At 41.6% G+C, this 14,864-nt stretch overlaps 1 protein-coding gene across 4 annotated transcripts in view; it reads right to left on the bottom strand.

Moving 5' to 3' along the window:
• The window catches only part of fhod3b (formin homology 2 domain containing 3b), a 90,381-nt gene that overhangs the window by 59,811 nt on the left and 15,706 nt on the right, over positions 1-14,864 (bottom strand). The window lies entirely within an intron of this gene.

Here is a 14,864-nt window from a genome sequence, read left to right as displayed (position 1 = left end):
CATCCGTAGAAACTCAGCTTTTCTGCAGGGTGCTAATTTGTCATGCCCCCCACCACCACCGCAAAATGCAAAATGTATATGAGCCCATCCGATTGCCTGCTGGCTCTTAGGGGTCATAATGAAGGGGGAAAAAGAAAAAAAAATCACAGCAATGTAGCTGGACAGAGTGAAATGGATTCCTGCATTAAGTGGATGAGGCCCTCCTCGCTGCAGGACTTGAGTTACACGATTACACATATGGAGCTCTTTGTCCCACATTCCCTCAGATTCATGAGCAATGACAGAGCAAGCGACTGGCAATCTTGGATCGTCTCACTGGACCCTATAGATGTCAGAGCGCACCACGGCTCCTCCGAACAAGTTTACAACACCAATAGTCCTCGTGACTGCAGCCAGAAACCGGAAGTTTCCTTTTTGCTACAGCAGTGTAAAGACCTCTGATACTCATCGAATGTAGCCCTGCTTTCCTCGACTCTCTTTATTCTGGTGCAGCACAACGTCTCCATCTTTCCTGAGTAATAGTGAGCCTAGGATGTCTAGCTGACACTGGACTCCGCGCTCCTGGGTTTCTGTGGACTCGACACTTTCCAAAGATAACACGGGCCAAAGATTTCCACTCACGGGCAGGCTGAGGCCCTGCTGAGGCAGCCTGCCTGATGGGGAACAGACCAAAAAGAGCTGGCTCAAGACATCTCCTTAGACCCAGAGCACTATAGTACGATGTGATACAGCTATTAGTCAGTTACTACAGATGAGCGAAACAGGGAGCAGCAGTGGGAGAGCGGTGGGATTTGGGAGATCTGTGTTATTCAAACACACTTACATGATAAAAAAGAATGTTCCCTGGCTTTATGACATGATACCTAAAGTGAGAAATGATCAGAACTTTATTAAATACAGGTGAACAAATCGAGTACATTTACAGTTTCATTTCCTCATAAGTCCTTCCTAATGGCACCAGTAGATACCCTTTGCATACAGGCACATATAGATACATGTGTTACATTGTCTATTTTCTATTATTCAAAGGTAAATTGAGATTTCCAGGAAAGACCGGTCCCTCTGAGAGGGCCTGGCCTGGCGGTGTGCACAGTCATGCACCACATGACGTCTTAGTAGGGGAACATTCCTCCATGTCTTTTCCTCTCCCTCCAAAACCATCGTTCTCGATTTAGAAATGAGGGGCACAAAAAGTGGTTTAGCATAAAAATATGGGGCAGCAGATTAATGCAAAAATTATGTCTTTAAAAAAAAATAAAAAAATAAAAAAATAACTCCTGACATATGTGAAATGTCCCAGACAGGGAATGAAAAATCATTTCTCCTATTCAGGAACTTTCCACAGGAAGAAATACATGAGACTGAATTCCACTTAACCTCTCTCTTCTGCTTGCCAATAGCCCCTTACACAGCCTGTTCATGGTGGGAATATTACACCATTATTACACCTCATCCTCTGGTATGAAACGCGGAGGCAGACCGGAGGGACGGGGATCTACTGTTAAAGGGAAATTGCAATATTTTTCAAGGTGGACCTTATTTTCTGCGTGTTTGGGTTGCAATACTTTAATAAAGTCTAAAATTATTTGAATTGTTCCCATACTGCATGGGAAAACCACGGCCGATATCCACAAAAATAGATGAAATAATATGATATTGAAATATAATCCAGGTCTTCCTCATTATTTTTCAGTCAAGAATCACACAGACTTTTGCTACGCTTTTTTGGAAACAAATTTTATTTGTCAAACTGCTAATGTCTTGAAATTTTGCAACAATTGTAATTATTACGAAGTCTATGTATGATTGCTGCGACATTTATTTTTTTATACCATGTAAACTCATGAGGTTTGGGAAAGTAAATTAAAGGAACTCGACTGACTATGTGCCAGTATGTTAAGGGTTCTTGTTTGGAGTCAACTGGAACTTTTCAGGGGGCAGCATTTACTCACCCGCAACACTGAGATTTATCCACCAAAATCATAGATGGATATTTAACATGCAAACATAATATTGCTGTTGCTTCTATGTGCTGCCCTTTTCAAAGTCCCCCTCCCTATGTCTCACACCTGAAACCTCTAGCTGGCTGGCTGGCTAGCTAGCTACCTAGCTACATAGCGATAACCTACACCCCTGAAATAGCAAATTTAGGGTGTCATGTTTAGAGATAATTTAACCTAACGTAAGTTCACAAAGAGCACAAACAATTGTTTAACTTATGCTTAAATAATGCTGAACTGCAAGTAGTTAATAATGAGAAAACATTAAAAAGCGGCATTTTACTGTTGTCAGACATTACAATCTTGTCAAAGGGCAGCTCGCTAGAGTGATGTTTTGCATGGCAGCCAGACTGCCTCTTCAAAATACTGTATTTTCCTAACAGAACAGAGGCTTGCTGAGGGCTGAGGTGATGCGATGGCTTCACTATTCACTGTAGCTTCCAGGATTGTGTCTCTTCTCCATAAATCACTTCATGGTGACAGGAGGTGGTCCTCCAATCTCCCAGTCCACCCCCACTGGGTGACCTCACGGCCGACAGCTTCCCTCAAGTGTCAACTCCTACAAAAAGGAGTGCAGCCAGCTCCCAGCAGCTAAAGCTGTAGGGGTCAGCGAGGCCTGTGCCAAGCCAGGCCTTTCATCCTATAGCATTTACAGGATAAGCATCCAAGGACACAGGCATCAAAGTTGGGGGGAGGGGGGGGGTATGTGTGAGAGACACAAACGACCTCTGTGACCCGTAATATGTCTACAACTTGTGCGCAGGAGGGTCTGGGATAATCCTGGTGAACGGTGTCGAGGGGGTCTCCAGGTGGCCCAGAGGGTTGGACAGGGTTAACCCCAGTTGACCCTGGATCTCTGCAGACAGACCCAGATCCTCCTGCAGCCTGTCAAGGAAACCAGTAGCATATCCATCATGTAGGGCGCCGGGCAGAGAAAGAAAGAACCTGATTCTCATGTTAAAATGATATTTCACACACATTGTCATAACAACAGCATGGAATTATGCTTAAAACAAATTGTTCTGATGTTGTTTGACAAGTGTGAAGAAATTCGAGAGGTGGGCCTCTTTATATCCTCTAATCCGGACATGCAGCATTAAAGGAGTGGGTGCTTGGGTTTCTGCCGGGAGGCTGAGGTCACACCCACATATACTTTATGAGTGCGTGGGTTCTAGGATTCTGCTGAGTTGTTGTTGTTCTTTTTTGTAACTGCCATGTTAAAAAATGCTTTATTTTCAGTTTCTTACAAAACTGACAAATTTACATGATTTTTTTGCAAAAAGATTGCGAGAAATGGTCAAATTTTGTAATTTGGTGAAAAAAGTGCATCTCCCGACATCATAAGTGCTAGCCTGCCTAAAGAATCACATCCAATTACTTCCTATGATAGTTGACATTGCGCATCAGAGACAGAGCTGTAGCTGTAGAAATAAGCACATTACACAACAACAGAACAGTGTTTCAAAGTAGAACTGATGTAATTAACCACAGTTCATACTGTACCAACTTTTGTTGCTATTCTCATTGGTTAATGAGACCGGTTTGCCTTCATCATTTTCACGAGCGAGCGCACGAGGTAATATCGTGTCCCGCAGCATCACGGAAGTGAAGTCACTTCTTGAAAATGGCGACACAAAAGAATGCGACATTTTCTGACAAAAGTGCGACAAAAGTGGGCAAGTTTTAAAAATATACAAGCCCCCGTAGAGTCTTTGGAGTTTAGCTGCGTTTGCTTGAATCAATGTGATCACAGCATTGCGATTTCTGATGTACATAACATTACTCAACTCTATGCTTCCACAGTGTTGGTAATTTTCATATTTAAACGTCTTTTAATCCCTCACTCATTTCACCAAGAATTCAGATATCATGATGATCAACATTTGCTGAACGTTCATGGGGGGGGGGTCATTGCGACATGGTGTCAGAGGGGAGAAACCAGGAGTGTGAACACCAGCAGCGTGTTTTGGCAATGTTGAGTCAGAAAACTTTGTGTAGTAAATTTTGAGCTTGACTGAACCCTTTAACCACAGTACACTTCCAGAAAAAATCATTTTTGGTAAGTTCACATGCCTATTTGTGTATGTAACTAAATAATGAACAAAAGCAATAATATTGTGGGATGTTAATTTCCCTCTTTATTGAACCACCGAGACTTGTTGGGAACACCCACAGGAACTGCAGCCTGCTATTATTGTTTGTTAAACTGTTAGCTTGGGACCATGAGTGTTTAAATCAAAAGATACATGCAACACAGAAAACACTGAATTCTCATCCATAACACTACTCCAGAGCAGCAGCTGCCTGCCACTGTGAATTTTGCTGCACGAATGGAAAGTTAGGAGGGAGTGTGGGGGCTAATAGATGGTTCATGATGACACGTAAAAAAAAAAAGAACAAAATGTGCAATTGTTGCATTCTTGTTTGCAAAAACTATCCAAACTAAACTCAAACTATCAGCAAATAAGTCACCAGTGGTCCATTCACTTGAGAACATGTTCAGTTCTACGTAGTTGAAGTGTCCCAGCTCCACACATTTGGACTGTTATAGTATTTTGTTTTGACTTAAAAAAAAAGAACATTTTTGAGGGGCCAACCAAGAACCTGTTACACGTTTTTACTAATTACGCAGCAAAATATTACATGGACCTTTGGGGAAGTCTGCAGTCTCCAAGGGCCTTTGTAGTAGATCAGATGTTTATTCCCTGAATTGTGTGTGTGTGTGTGTGTGCGCGCGTGTGTGTGTGCGTGCGTGCGTGCTTCAACGGCAAATTCTTAATGAAACCCTGTTTGGGCTCTTAGCTTTGTGTTGCTAATACAAAAAGGCATTCATCATCGCACAAACAGAGAACAAACAGAACAGTCACCAATGTCTTCTGAGGTCCAGACACTGGGAGAACATTTTTCACATTTCCAAACACAAAGATTAAAGGCTTCGACACAGGCTTTTATCTTATAAACAAGAGGTCTAAGCAAAACATTTGAGTGCTTCTCGTGTTCAATGATCCTTAAGTGACCACTGAGAATACAACTGTAGAACACACGAGGATGAATCTGAATAGAACCCCACGCAGTCTGACATGTTCGCTAAAAGATGAGACTTTACACAGCTTGAACCACATCAACGATGTAAACATGGCTCCGGCTTCATGAATCACTTAGGGTTTACACCAATAGATATTTTCACTCCTCTTTAGAATCCAGACTAAGCGAAAGCAGACAATGCTTCTGCTTTCGCTTAGTCTGCCACAGAGGAGGTTTGGTTACCGGGTTTGTTCGAATATAATCGTACAAAATTTGACCATTTAAATTCTCTTTCTTCAGTTCCAGCTGAGCCATGAGTAATAAAAGATAATTTGATGCAGGGCGTTCATGTGTTGTGCCTGTGGAAGGCACTTCACGACCATATGTGGCACGTATTTCTCTCAATCCTCCTGAGCTTCAGTTCAGATGGAGCCGTCCCTGCTGCCCAACATGTCTGAACCCATTAGGAGGGCTCTTAGCTGATGTTCACACAAAGCTTCAGGCCTCCTCTCGCGATCACTCTTTTCACTCGCTTTAGAACACATAAGAAAGATTCTCCAATCTTATCCTGCTAAGGCCACACTGAGAGCTCCTCTTCAGGCTCATGGGGGGTCGCCATGGTGCTGGAGCTCTTTAGTCACTCTCCCAGCACCCAGCAATGCTGAAATGGAGGTGAGAGGTCTGAGTCGTTCAATCTCAGCTGCTGCTATAATCCCCATGAGAACACTGAAGTCACTTTATGCTTGCTTTAGGCCTCCGCTGTAGGCCAGAGGCATTATAATTTCTAATTTTTAGCCCATATGACCCTTTTATTTATTTATTTTTTAAAATACAATATCTCTGGAATGCCTTGAGGGAATTTTGCATATCTGGCTCAAATGTTCACTGAGGCTCAAGGAGGAACTGAGGAGATTTTGGTAGTCAAAGGCAAGAGTGTCTCTGGAAGGCCTTGTGAAAATTTCTCCTAATATAATACTACCATCTACTGTGACTCAAGAATGACCTGAAAACACTGAGGAGGTCAAAGGTCAAGGTGACTTTTAAGGTTAGACAATGTGGAAGCCGGCAACAGGAATGATTTTTTTGTGCTTTTGCTGCAATGTAAAAATAATTAAAGGGATATTTCACCCAACCACGAAAAGTAAGTCACCCTGCTGCAGATGGAAGCTTGGATGAAGTCTTTCAGTCCTCTAATCTCCACAGGATAATCTCCCAAATAGTCGAAGCGGAGACCACTTGATAACCCATTAAATGTCTCCATACTGCCCGTCCGAAGTAACAAAAGTGTCCTCTACATGGGAACTTTTTTTGAAAAACGTCACTGACGCCATGTTGTTGTGGAGTCACTGTTCTGGCGTGAGCTGTCCCTTTAAGTCATTACAGGAAGTCTGCGTCACATGGTCCGGGTTCTTACGTTGAACTCCAGAAAGCCTTCCTCACTTCAACGCTCAGTATAAACAAGAAAGAACGATAATATTGGTCCAAAGTCGTGCGAGATTAACAGTCAAAAGGATATTATGTATCATTATAGGCTCCACAATACAAATATTATTCATCCCACTTCTGGCTTGCACGTGAGCTTACATCAGCTCTGAAGAACCACCACCATAACTGCTTGGCCTTGAACATGTTTGTGGCTGATAAAATGAAATAGAAACCCCTCCTGTCCTGGCTGATATTTTTAGTGGATTACAACATGGTCTCATTCTCCAGCTATAGATCACATCTCTGTCCCTGAATGATGATTGCTGCTGGGAAGCAGAACACCGCTGGGGGCGTCACCTCGGAATGCCACATGAGTTCTGTCTCTTCCAGATGGCTCACTGATGAATATGCATGAAGCCTCTGCTGGTCTACAGTCAGTAACCAGTACAGAATGTGAAACAGAGGAAGCCACAGGTGGTACAGCACAGTCATAGAGGAAGGATGCTGTTAATCTGTTTTACTCCTGAAATGAAGGACGAACAAGCTGGTGGGATGTTGGAGGACGGTGGAAAATGATAGATGAATAGGCATGACCAGCATTCAGACACCTCACTGGTGTGAATTTCCAGCTGTCCAACAGTGATTGCCACACCTCCAGGCCTAAACAGGTCATGTCAACCTGTATTTTTCTAGCTGATGTCATCCTTACCACTGAATCAATCTCGGCACGTGAACGTGACAAAAATCCGATGAATCTGGCTTCAAAGCAAAACAGCGATGGTAAATGATTCAAAGCTGTAACCAGCTGTGGCAACACGACGTGATGTGAGGTGAGAGAAGAAATAACAACCGAGAGCGCTGGGTGAGTGACAGAAGTGTAACGACAAACAGAGAAAAATACGAAGAGTTCTCCTGGGTATTTCTCATATTCTCTTGATGGACGTGAAGACGGAATGAGACGTTTCCCGACAAAGACGCTGACATCAAAGCTTGAGGGAAAGAAAAGGAACCAGCAGGACACGTGAGGGTGGATGTGAGATGGAATTCCACGGCACACTAGGATTTGGCTGAAGGCCAGAGGGGTACAGAGTGAAAGGTCAAGGTTTTTTTATGTGTCTAAAATATAAGCACTGAAATTCTTCCTGAGCATATAGCAGAATCACCCATAACCCCAAACTCAAGTTTAATGATCAACTGCTTGCAAATTTGTCATGGAAGCTTTATGGAGGTTTGCTAAATTCTGTAAAGACGGATAAAAAAAACAACAAACGCATTCCGAGAGTAGAAAATAAAATCAATCAACAGGGAAAACAAATTTTATGTAAATGTCCAAATTCTGTCACTAGTCTGGCAAAATTGTAATAGCTTCCAATAATTATAAAGGTAGCCCAAAATATGTTTTTTCAGATATGTGTTTATGCAATTTTTAAAAAATATTTGTTACTTTCTGAATTACACTGACAGAAAATCCCCTTTTCAAACAAATGAAGGCTTTTTCCAAATGATTTGCGATTATGATTTCTGCTACGAGCCGCCCATCTCAGCTTAACCTGCTTTACGTCAAATAGGCCAGACAAATGTGATCAGGGCTGCATGGTTGGGAGGAAACATGTACTTTTGATCATATTTACTGATATTGGGACTGCAATATGATTCAAAATCTTACAGGGAATAATAATTTCTCATTAAATGTTTACAGTGTGATTTTAGTGATGATCGGCATCAAACTTTGATGTTTTATTTGCGACTGAAATATAACGAGTGGGCAGGATATACCTGCAGAACTGCAATATCTCATAGAAAATGGTATTTTGGCACAAAATCAGCCTTTTATATTGCACCTCCTCACCTCAATTTTGCAATTTTGATTACATTTTCATTACTTCAGTCATAGTTTGGAAAAAGATAAACTTCCTGCATCATTTCTTTATTTCTACTTCCTTCCATCTCCAACAGAGCGGGGGAGAAGGCCGGCTGTTCCTAAAACCCCAGACTCTTGTGTAAATAAACAAACAATTCTACGCAGACATCAAATGCTGTGTTGGTTCGAGCGAAACAAACCCAGACTCCATGCAAATGTTGCTGCCCGTCAGGAGTCAGCTGTTTCAACTCTGTGGCTACTGAGGTTACACACCTGTCCGCCTCCACCAGGGCTGCTGCGTCTCACAGCCGCGGTAAACCAGAGCAGTTTGCTTCTCATGCCATCCACACTCCGCCGACCAAGTCCAGTGTCAAGATGCACAAACCGTTTTGTTTTTTTTTTAAGAACTGGCTGCAAAATGTAGGTTTGAGTAATCAAGTCATTCTTGACTGGTGGTCGCCTTGTTCTCGGTGATGAATTCAGTAGAATAGATGGGAAAGTGCTATTATTTACTAATATTAATATGTAGCTTTGTCTCCTGGTAAAGCTGCTCGTCCACCATTCCATTCATCCTGAAAACGGAGAGAGGAATAAAAAAAAGAACCTCTTGGATGGAAATGTAGACACTCGTCTTTTAGGTCAGGTGAGGAGCAGCACTGAGGAGGCTTGCAACTGGAACCAGATGGCTTCTTAATATGTGCATGCCTTAGCATGAGTGTGTGAGAGTGCTCGTATGAATCTACAGCCCTGTACGATACGCGACACTGAAACAAAGACAATTATATTTTATATATTTTATATTTATATTACATTTTTCCAAAAATGAAATGTTTTGCTCGCATGGACACAAGAGAGGAAACCGTCCTGATGCTGGAATGTGATGGGATCAGTGCTGTGCGCCGTTATCTCCTCGCGTGGGGCTGTTGGGCCACGAGCCAAACAGAAAGTGTATAAAAACAGAGTTGGGAAAAGTGTGAGGTGAGTGATAGCGTCGAAGAACAACACTCACTTCACTCTCTCGTCTCCCTGAGATGCTTGCTGCCTCAGATTTCTCCTCTTTGGCATGACGTTGTTTAGGTTGGCCTCCCAGGGTGACTGTAATCCCATTTTGGGGTCTTTTTCGGGGGGTCGATGAGATGAGAGTGTGGGTCATTTGATCGTCTGCTGTCTCTCTCAGGTGCAATGGGATATGCCTGTTTTGAATTATTCTACATGTGCTTGGAACGCCGTGGTCACAGAAACATGACTAGATAATTGTGACTCAAAAAGCAGTTCTGTACTTACAATCTTCTGTATTTTGTTTGTACAGTACAAGGAGAAGAAAAAGATCCCCAGCAAAGGAGAAGAAAACACATGCTGAGCTGAAGTTAATGAATAAAGGAATGAACGAACCAACAGCATTCTGCTTCATTTTTAGTCACCATTATGCCTCTCTGCACTTTTTAGGGAGGGTGGAGCGATGAGACATCCGTGTGTGCGTGCAAGCGTACATAAATCGTGTTTCACCGTAGAACTGACAGTGTTGTTTTTTTGAAAACCTCACATTATGTACTTAAGTTTTTTTCCTTTCCCAGTTCAGTTTTGCATCATAATGAAGACATTAACAGCTAAGATAAACATGTCTAATAAAATGTCTACATTTATATTTTCCCTGAATTAGTTTTAATTAAGGGAAATAAATGGATAAGAGCTACAATTAGCAATCTCAGCTCATTTGAAATAATTATGGACATTTCAAGCTGATGTCTTTATTAGAGCAAGTTAAGTGCTGGAATTGTCTCTTTATTGTGCTCACAAAAAGTGCAGATGGCTTCACAGAGGTCTGGCAGAGCATGTGGAAAAGACACTGAGGTTGGTAGCATCATGATAAAATGCGTACACACACACACACACACATACACACACACACACACACTTTCCAAACCTAAATCCAGTTCTTACCACCTTCAATCATGTCTTAACACAGTCTGAAAAGGACGACTTCATTATACAAGCTTCTCACAGTGTACAAACACACTTTACCTTTACAACACACATTTCTATATGTGTGAGTATATATACTGTATAGACACACACACACACCTACATATATACATATGCACACATACATACATACATATATACATATACACACATACATACACACATATACATATACACACATACATACACATATATATATACATATACACACATACATACACATATATATACACACATACACATGCATACACACACATATATACATACACACATGCATACACACATGCATACACTCACATATATACATACACACATGTATACACTCACATATTTACATACACACACATGCATACACACACATATATACATACACATATATACATACACACATGCATACATACACATATATACATACACACACATGCATACACTCACATATTTACATACACACACATATATACATACACACATGCATACATACACATATATACATTCACACACATGCATACACTCACATATTTACATACACACACATGCATACACTCACATATATACATACACACACATGCATACACTCACATATATACATACATATCTACTCATACAGATGAAGCAATGGAAGCTCTCAACTGTGTCTATTTCTAACTGCGTTGTCGACTGTAAGGAATTCATCTTCTACCAGGAGAATGGAATGAGCAGACTAGATTTACAGCTCGTCGTCTTCCATTTTCATTGTCAACCAGTTTCCAGTTGTCAACCTGAAGATCAAAACTAACAATTTGACAAAATTATAGTCCAAAAGAAACAAAAGTCCACAGCAGTCACTATGAATCATGGCTTGAGCTCCGATTATAAGAGGTTGTAAGAGACAGAGCAGATAATCCACTAAGAATGTGCCGCCTCTGATTACAGCTGTCACTCCTCAGCTGGGATCAATGTGTTGACAGACGAACCTGCTGTTCAACACGATACAGATACATCTCAGCTTTGAAATACATGTTTTTAATATTTGTGAGGAAAAAAATGCAACTTCGTTCCACCTACCCTTCACGTGATGTTTGATGGCGGCCCCACGGAAAATAATTCACGAGGTGAATTTCCTGATCATCAGTGATTATTAACTGCTACACAAATACATACATCTGTAATAATTCTTGTTCTTGAAGTATTCCATACTGAATCACTGTGTGGCTCAAGCTCTTTAAGTTTCTCTCTCTTCATCTTTTAAGAACTGCTTTAATCAGGCCCGCGTTCCTCTCCTAGTCCACAAACAGTAACAGCATTGACCACAGGCTCTTTCACAATCAGGGGGCTAACGTGCAGAGGGTTCCACCGATTCTCGGAACCTGTTTTTTGCGTTAGTCATATAAACAAATATCAAACCGTCAATTATGCTGCTTATTAAGTGAAAGACACATGTATTCAAAAGGATTTATCACTGAAAGGACTAACTCCAGCATTAGTAAAGTTAAAACTTATACATCGGTGTGGTTTTCACAGTTCTTCAAGAAGAGCATTGATGTCCAGTGATCATCTCATCCGTCATTAGGGACCTTTGAGCTGGAGGGAGGCAGCAGTGTCTCAGTGGGAGCCGCCGTGGTCACCAAAACACCTTCCATGTTAATGTGGATCATTAGGGTTTTATTTGTACTAAAGGTTAGTGGTTTTTAAAACAAGACGCGTTAATGAGGTTACACACGGACATAAACACTCCGAATGTTAACCTGATAAACACTACTAGAACACAAAGAGCCTGGGCTGCCTCGCTGCATGATTAGAGTAAATGACTGTACTGGAGAGGATCGGGTGGATCAGTAAAAACCAGTGTAATAAACCATTAGCTCTCTGGGTGAGCACTTTCCATCCTACAGTGCGTTGGCTGAATAGATTTCCGCCTGCTTCATCAGAGCCATATGTATGTGAGCGTTAATGACCATGATTCAGGAAGCCTGGATTAGGCCTCTCTGTGGTTTATCTCTCTCTCTCTCTCTCTCTCTCCCATTCACACACACACACACACACACACACACACACACACACACACACACACACACACACACACAGCTCGATGATGTATAAATTAGTAGAAATCCAGATTACATAAACATAGTTTTACATAACTTTGTTAGAAGCAATACATAAACAACTTCAGTGAGCTAATGTAGCTGTCAGTCCGTACGCTAGGTGAGGCTACTGTACAAAATATGCTTTTTTTTTTTTTTTTTACAAAAATAAACGTCGCTGTACTGGATTTAATTTGGCTGTTCTAGGACCTCCTGTCATTTCAGCTGCACACAGAAAGACAAAGGCCAAGTCTGCAAAGATGTACCGTTAAGTTTAGTTTAGAACGCGCAAAGCATGCATGAGCCTCGTGAGGCTGTGGGAGGAGGTGACTGGGTCCCCAGGTGATGGTCAGCAGATATATGAGGGTTGCTTTGCTGGCCTTAACTCATCTGTGTGTTGGATTTAAGCAAAAGGAGAGAACTTTAAAAGTCTCCAGTGTTAAAGCCACTGGCTACCCGGACATGAAGAGCAATGTTCCAGTACTCACCCAGTTTAAGACAATACTCTGAACTATAAAATGCAAACAACATTTGCTGACTATTTTGACCGATAAATACGTTCATAGTCTGAGTAAGAAATAATCAAATAAAGACAAGGAATATTTTGATTTTAGCTGCATTCGTCGAGAGTGTTGACGACATGTGTGAACCTAAATTCCACTATGAAGTCCCTCCCAAGGTTTTGCAGCATTTTTGCAACAAATAACAACCAAACTACTCTATGAAGTACAGTCCAGCCTCCAGTGAGTGTTATACACTTCAAGTTTTCTGCAATGTGATGAAGAAAATATACCACAACATAATTAGCAACCAACCGCTTTTCTAGAAGGAAACCCTGTCATAGAACGTTGCGATGTACTGAGGTTGATGTCTTTGGGTTGGACTTCGCTCTGTGGCATGTAAACAGGGATATGAATGAAGTATTTAATCAGAACCTTATGTTAACACCTTCATCAAAATATTGTCTTGTTTAGGATAAAGTCTCGTCGCTACATTTTGTTTTAGTGCACAACAGCTCTCATATAAAGACAAAAAAATGGGATGAGAATCTACAAAAAGCCCTGACAGAAGGACACTTTAGTCTTCACTGACAGCAGCGTTGTCTCTTAATGCAGGGCAAGCCTACAGCCTGCCATTTGTCTCTGGACAACTAAAGAATTATCTCCTGTGCGGAGCAAGAAAATCACCTAGTAATTCTGCACTCATGGAGTAAAGCCCTCAAGTCGGATCAAATTAGGCTCAAATGTCTGAACAAGTTACAGTTAACGGTGACCACCTCACGCAGAAGACATAAATCAGCCAGCAGCACAGGCAGGCAGCCACTAGAGAAGGGCAACAGGTGGCTGTCAACTTAAAGAGAAAGAGGGTCATCATCCACTTAGAGAAGTCTGTCTAGCTCTCCCCAGGCTCCGCTAAGCTAAGCCAAGCAACAGCAGGAGGAGAGACAAAGGTAAAGCCAGGTCAGAGGAGTAAATATCCACAAGTCCCGGCATGTTCAGTTACATCAGGTGAAGACTGGAAATGTCTTGTGTATCAAGTCTCCCATCAATCTGATATATAATTTTGCAATGTTTGCTATCGTATCATGTGATGGGCTTACTGGATCAATTACATAATTATAGCGTCGAGAGATCAACAACAGGATTTCATAAAGAAAAGCTGCCGTTCCCATTTCTCGTGTGTCTCAACAGGAGACGTGATGATAAAATAATCCACCAACTATACCACAATTACTCATCAGTAGATCCAATATATGACCAGAGTCAACTACTGTTGCATATCGCATCCTTCTTAAAATATCTGGGCCTTTACACCGGTTTACCTCAGTCTACTTACTAGAGAAAAAACACTGCATCTGACAATTTACAGCCTGATAGCTTTCACAGACCTTGGGTTGTTTTTGTATTTGTAGAAGCAGCACTGTGTGCTTCTGCACGTTCTGTTACCGACAGTGTGAGCTAGCCGTTGTGTGCATTCCTGAAAAACTCTACAAGTCTCTTTCGATTTAAAAAAAGAGGTTTTCATTTCATGCTTTATACAAGGGAGCAATTCATTAGTACCTATTAATGTTTGTTCTGCACAGAGATGCAGGAGAGAAGCGCTAAAACAAGAACTGACAAAACCTGAGTGACCTCATGACAATTAGGGAGCTTCTGAGAGTGTGTGTGCGTGTGTGTGTGTGTGTGTGTGTGTGTGTGTGTGTGTGTGGGTGTGCACACACGCGCGCAGGTCACACACGTGCAAGCTTGCATATGTTTTCACTTAGCTTTGTGCTAGTTCCCTCACATTACTCAAAGACACCAGGAGGCCCAATAAACCAAAGTGACAGAACACAGTAACTCTGAAAACATAAAATGTTTCAAGTCTCTGCTCTGGTTTTCAGAGTGTTATTGAGATGTTGGTAATTTTCTCACTCAAATTAGAATTCCAAACCGTTTCCCTCAAACTGCCACTGTGCATTGTGTGCAACCTCATTGAAACAATGGAGGCTCAATATAGCTCGTAACT

The sequence above is a fragment of the Aulostomus chinensis genome, chromosome 11 (genome assembly GCF_037954235.1).
Source record: "Aulostomus chinensis isolate RoL2024-O1b breed Wild chromosome 11, RoL_Achi_v1.0, whole genome shotgun sequence".
In the NCBI taxonomy this organism is placed as follows: Eukaryota; Metazoa; Chordata; class Actinopteri; order Syngnathiformes; family Aulostomidae; genus Aulostomus; species Aulostomus chinensis.
The sequence above is the reverse complement of the archived record's forward strand: the minus strand, read 5'-3'. Positions and strand labels throughout refer to the sequence as shown.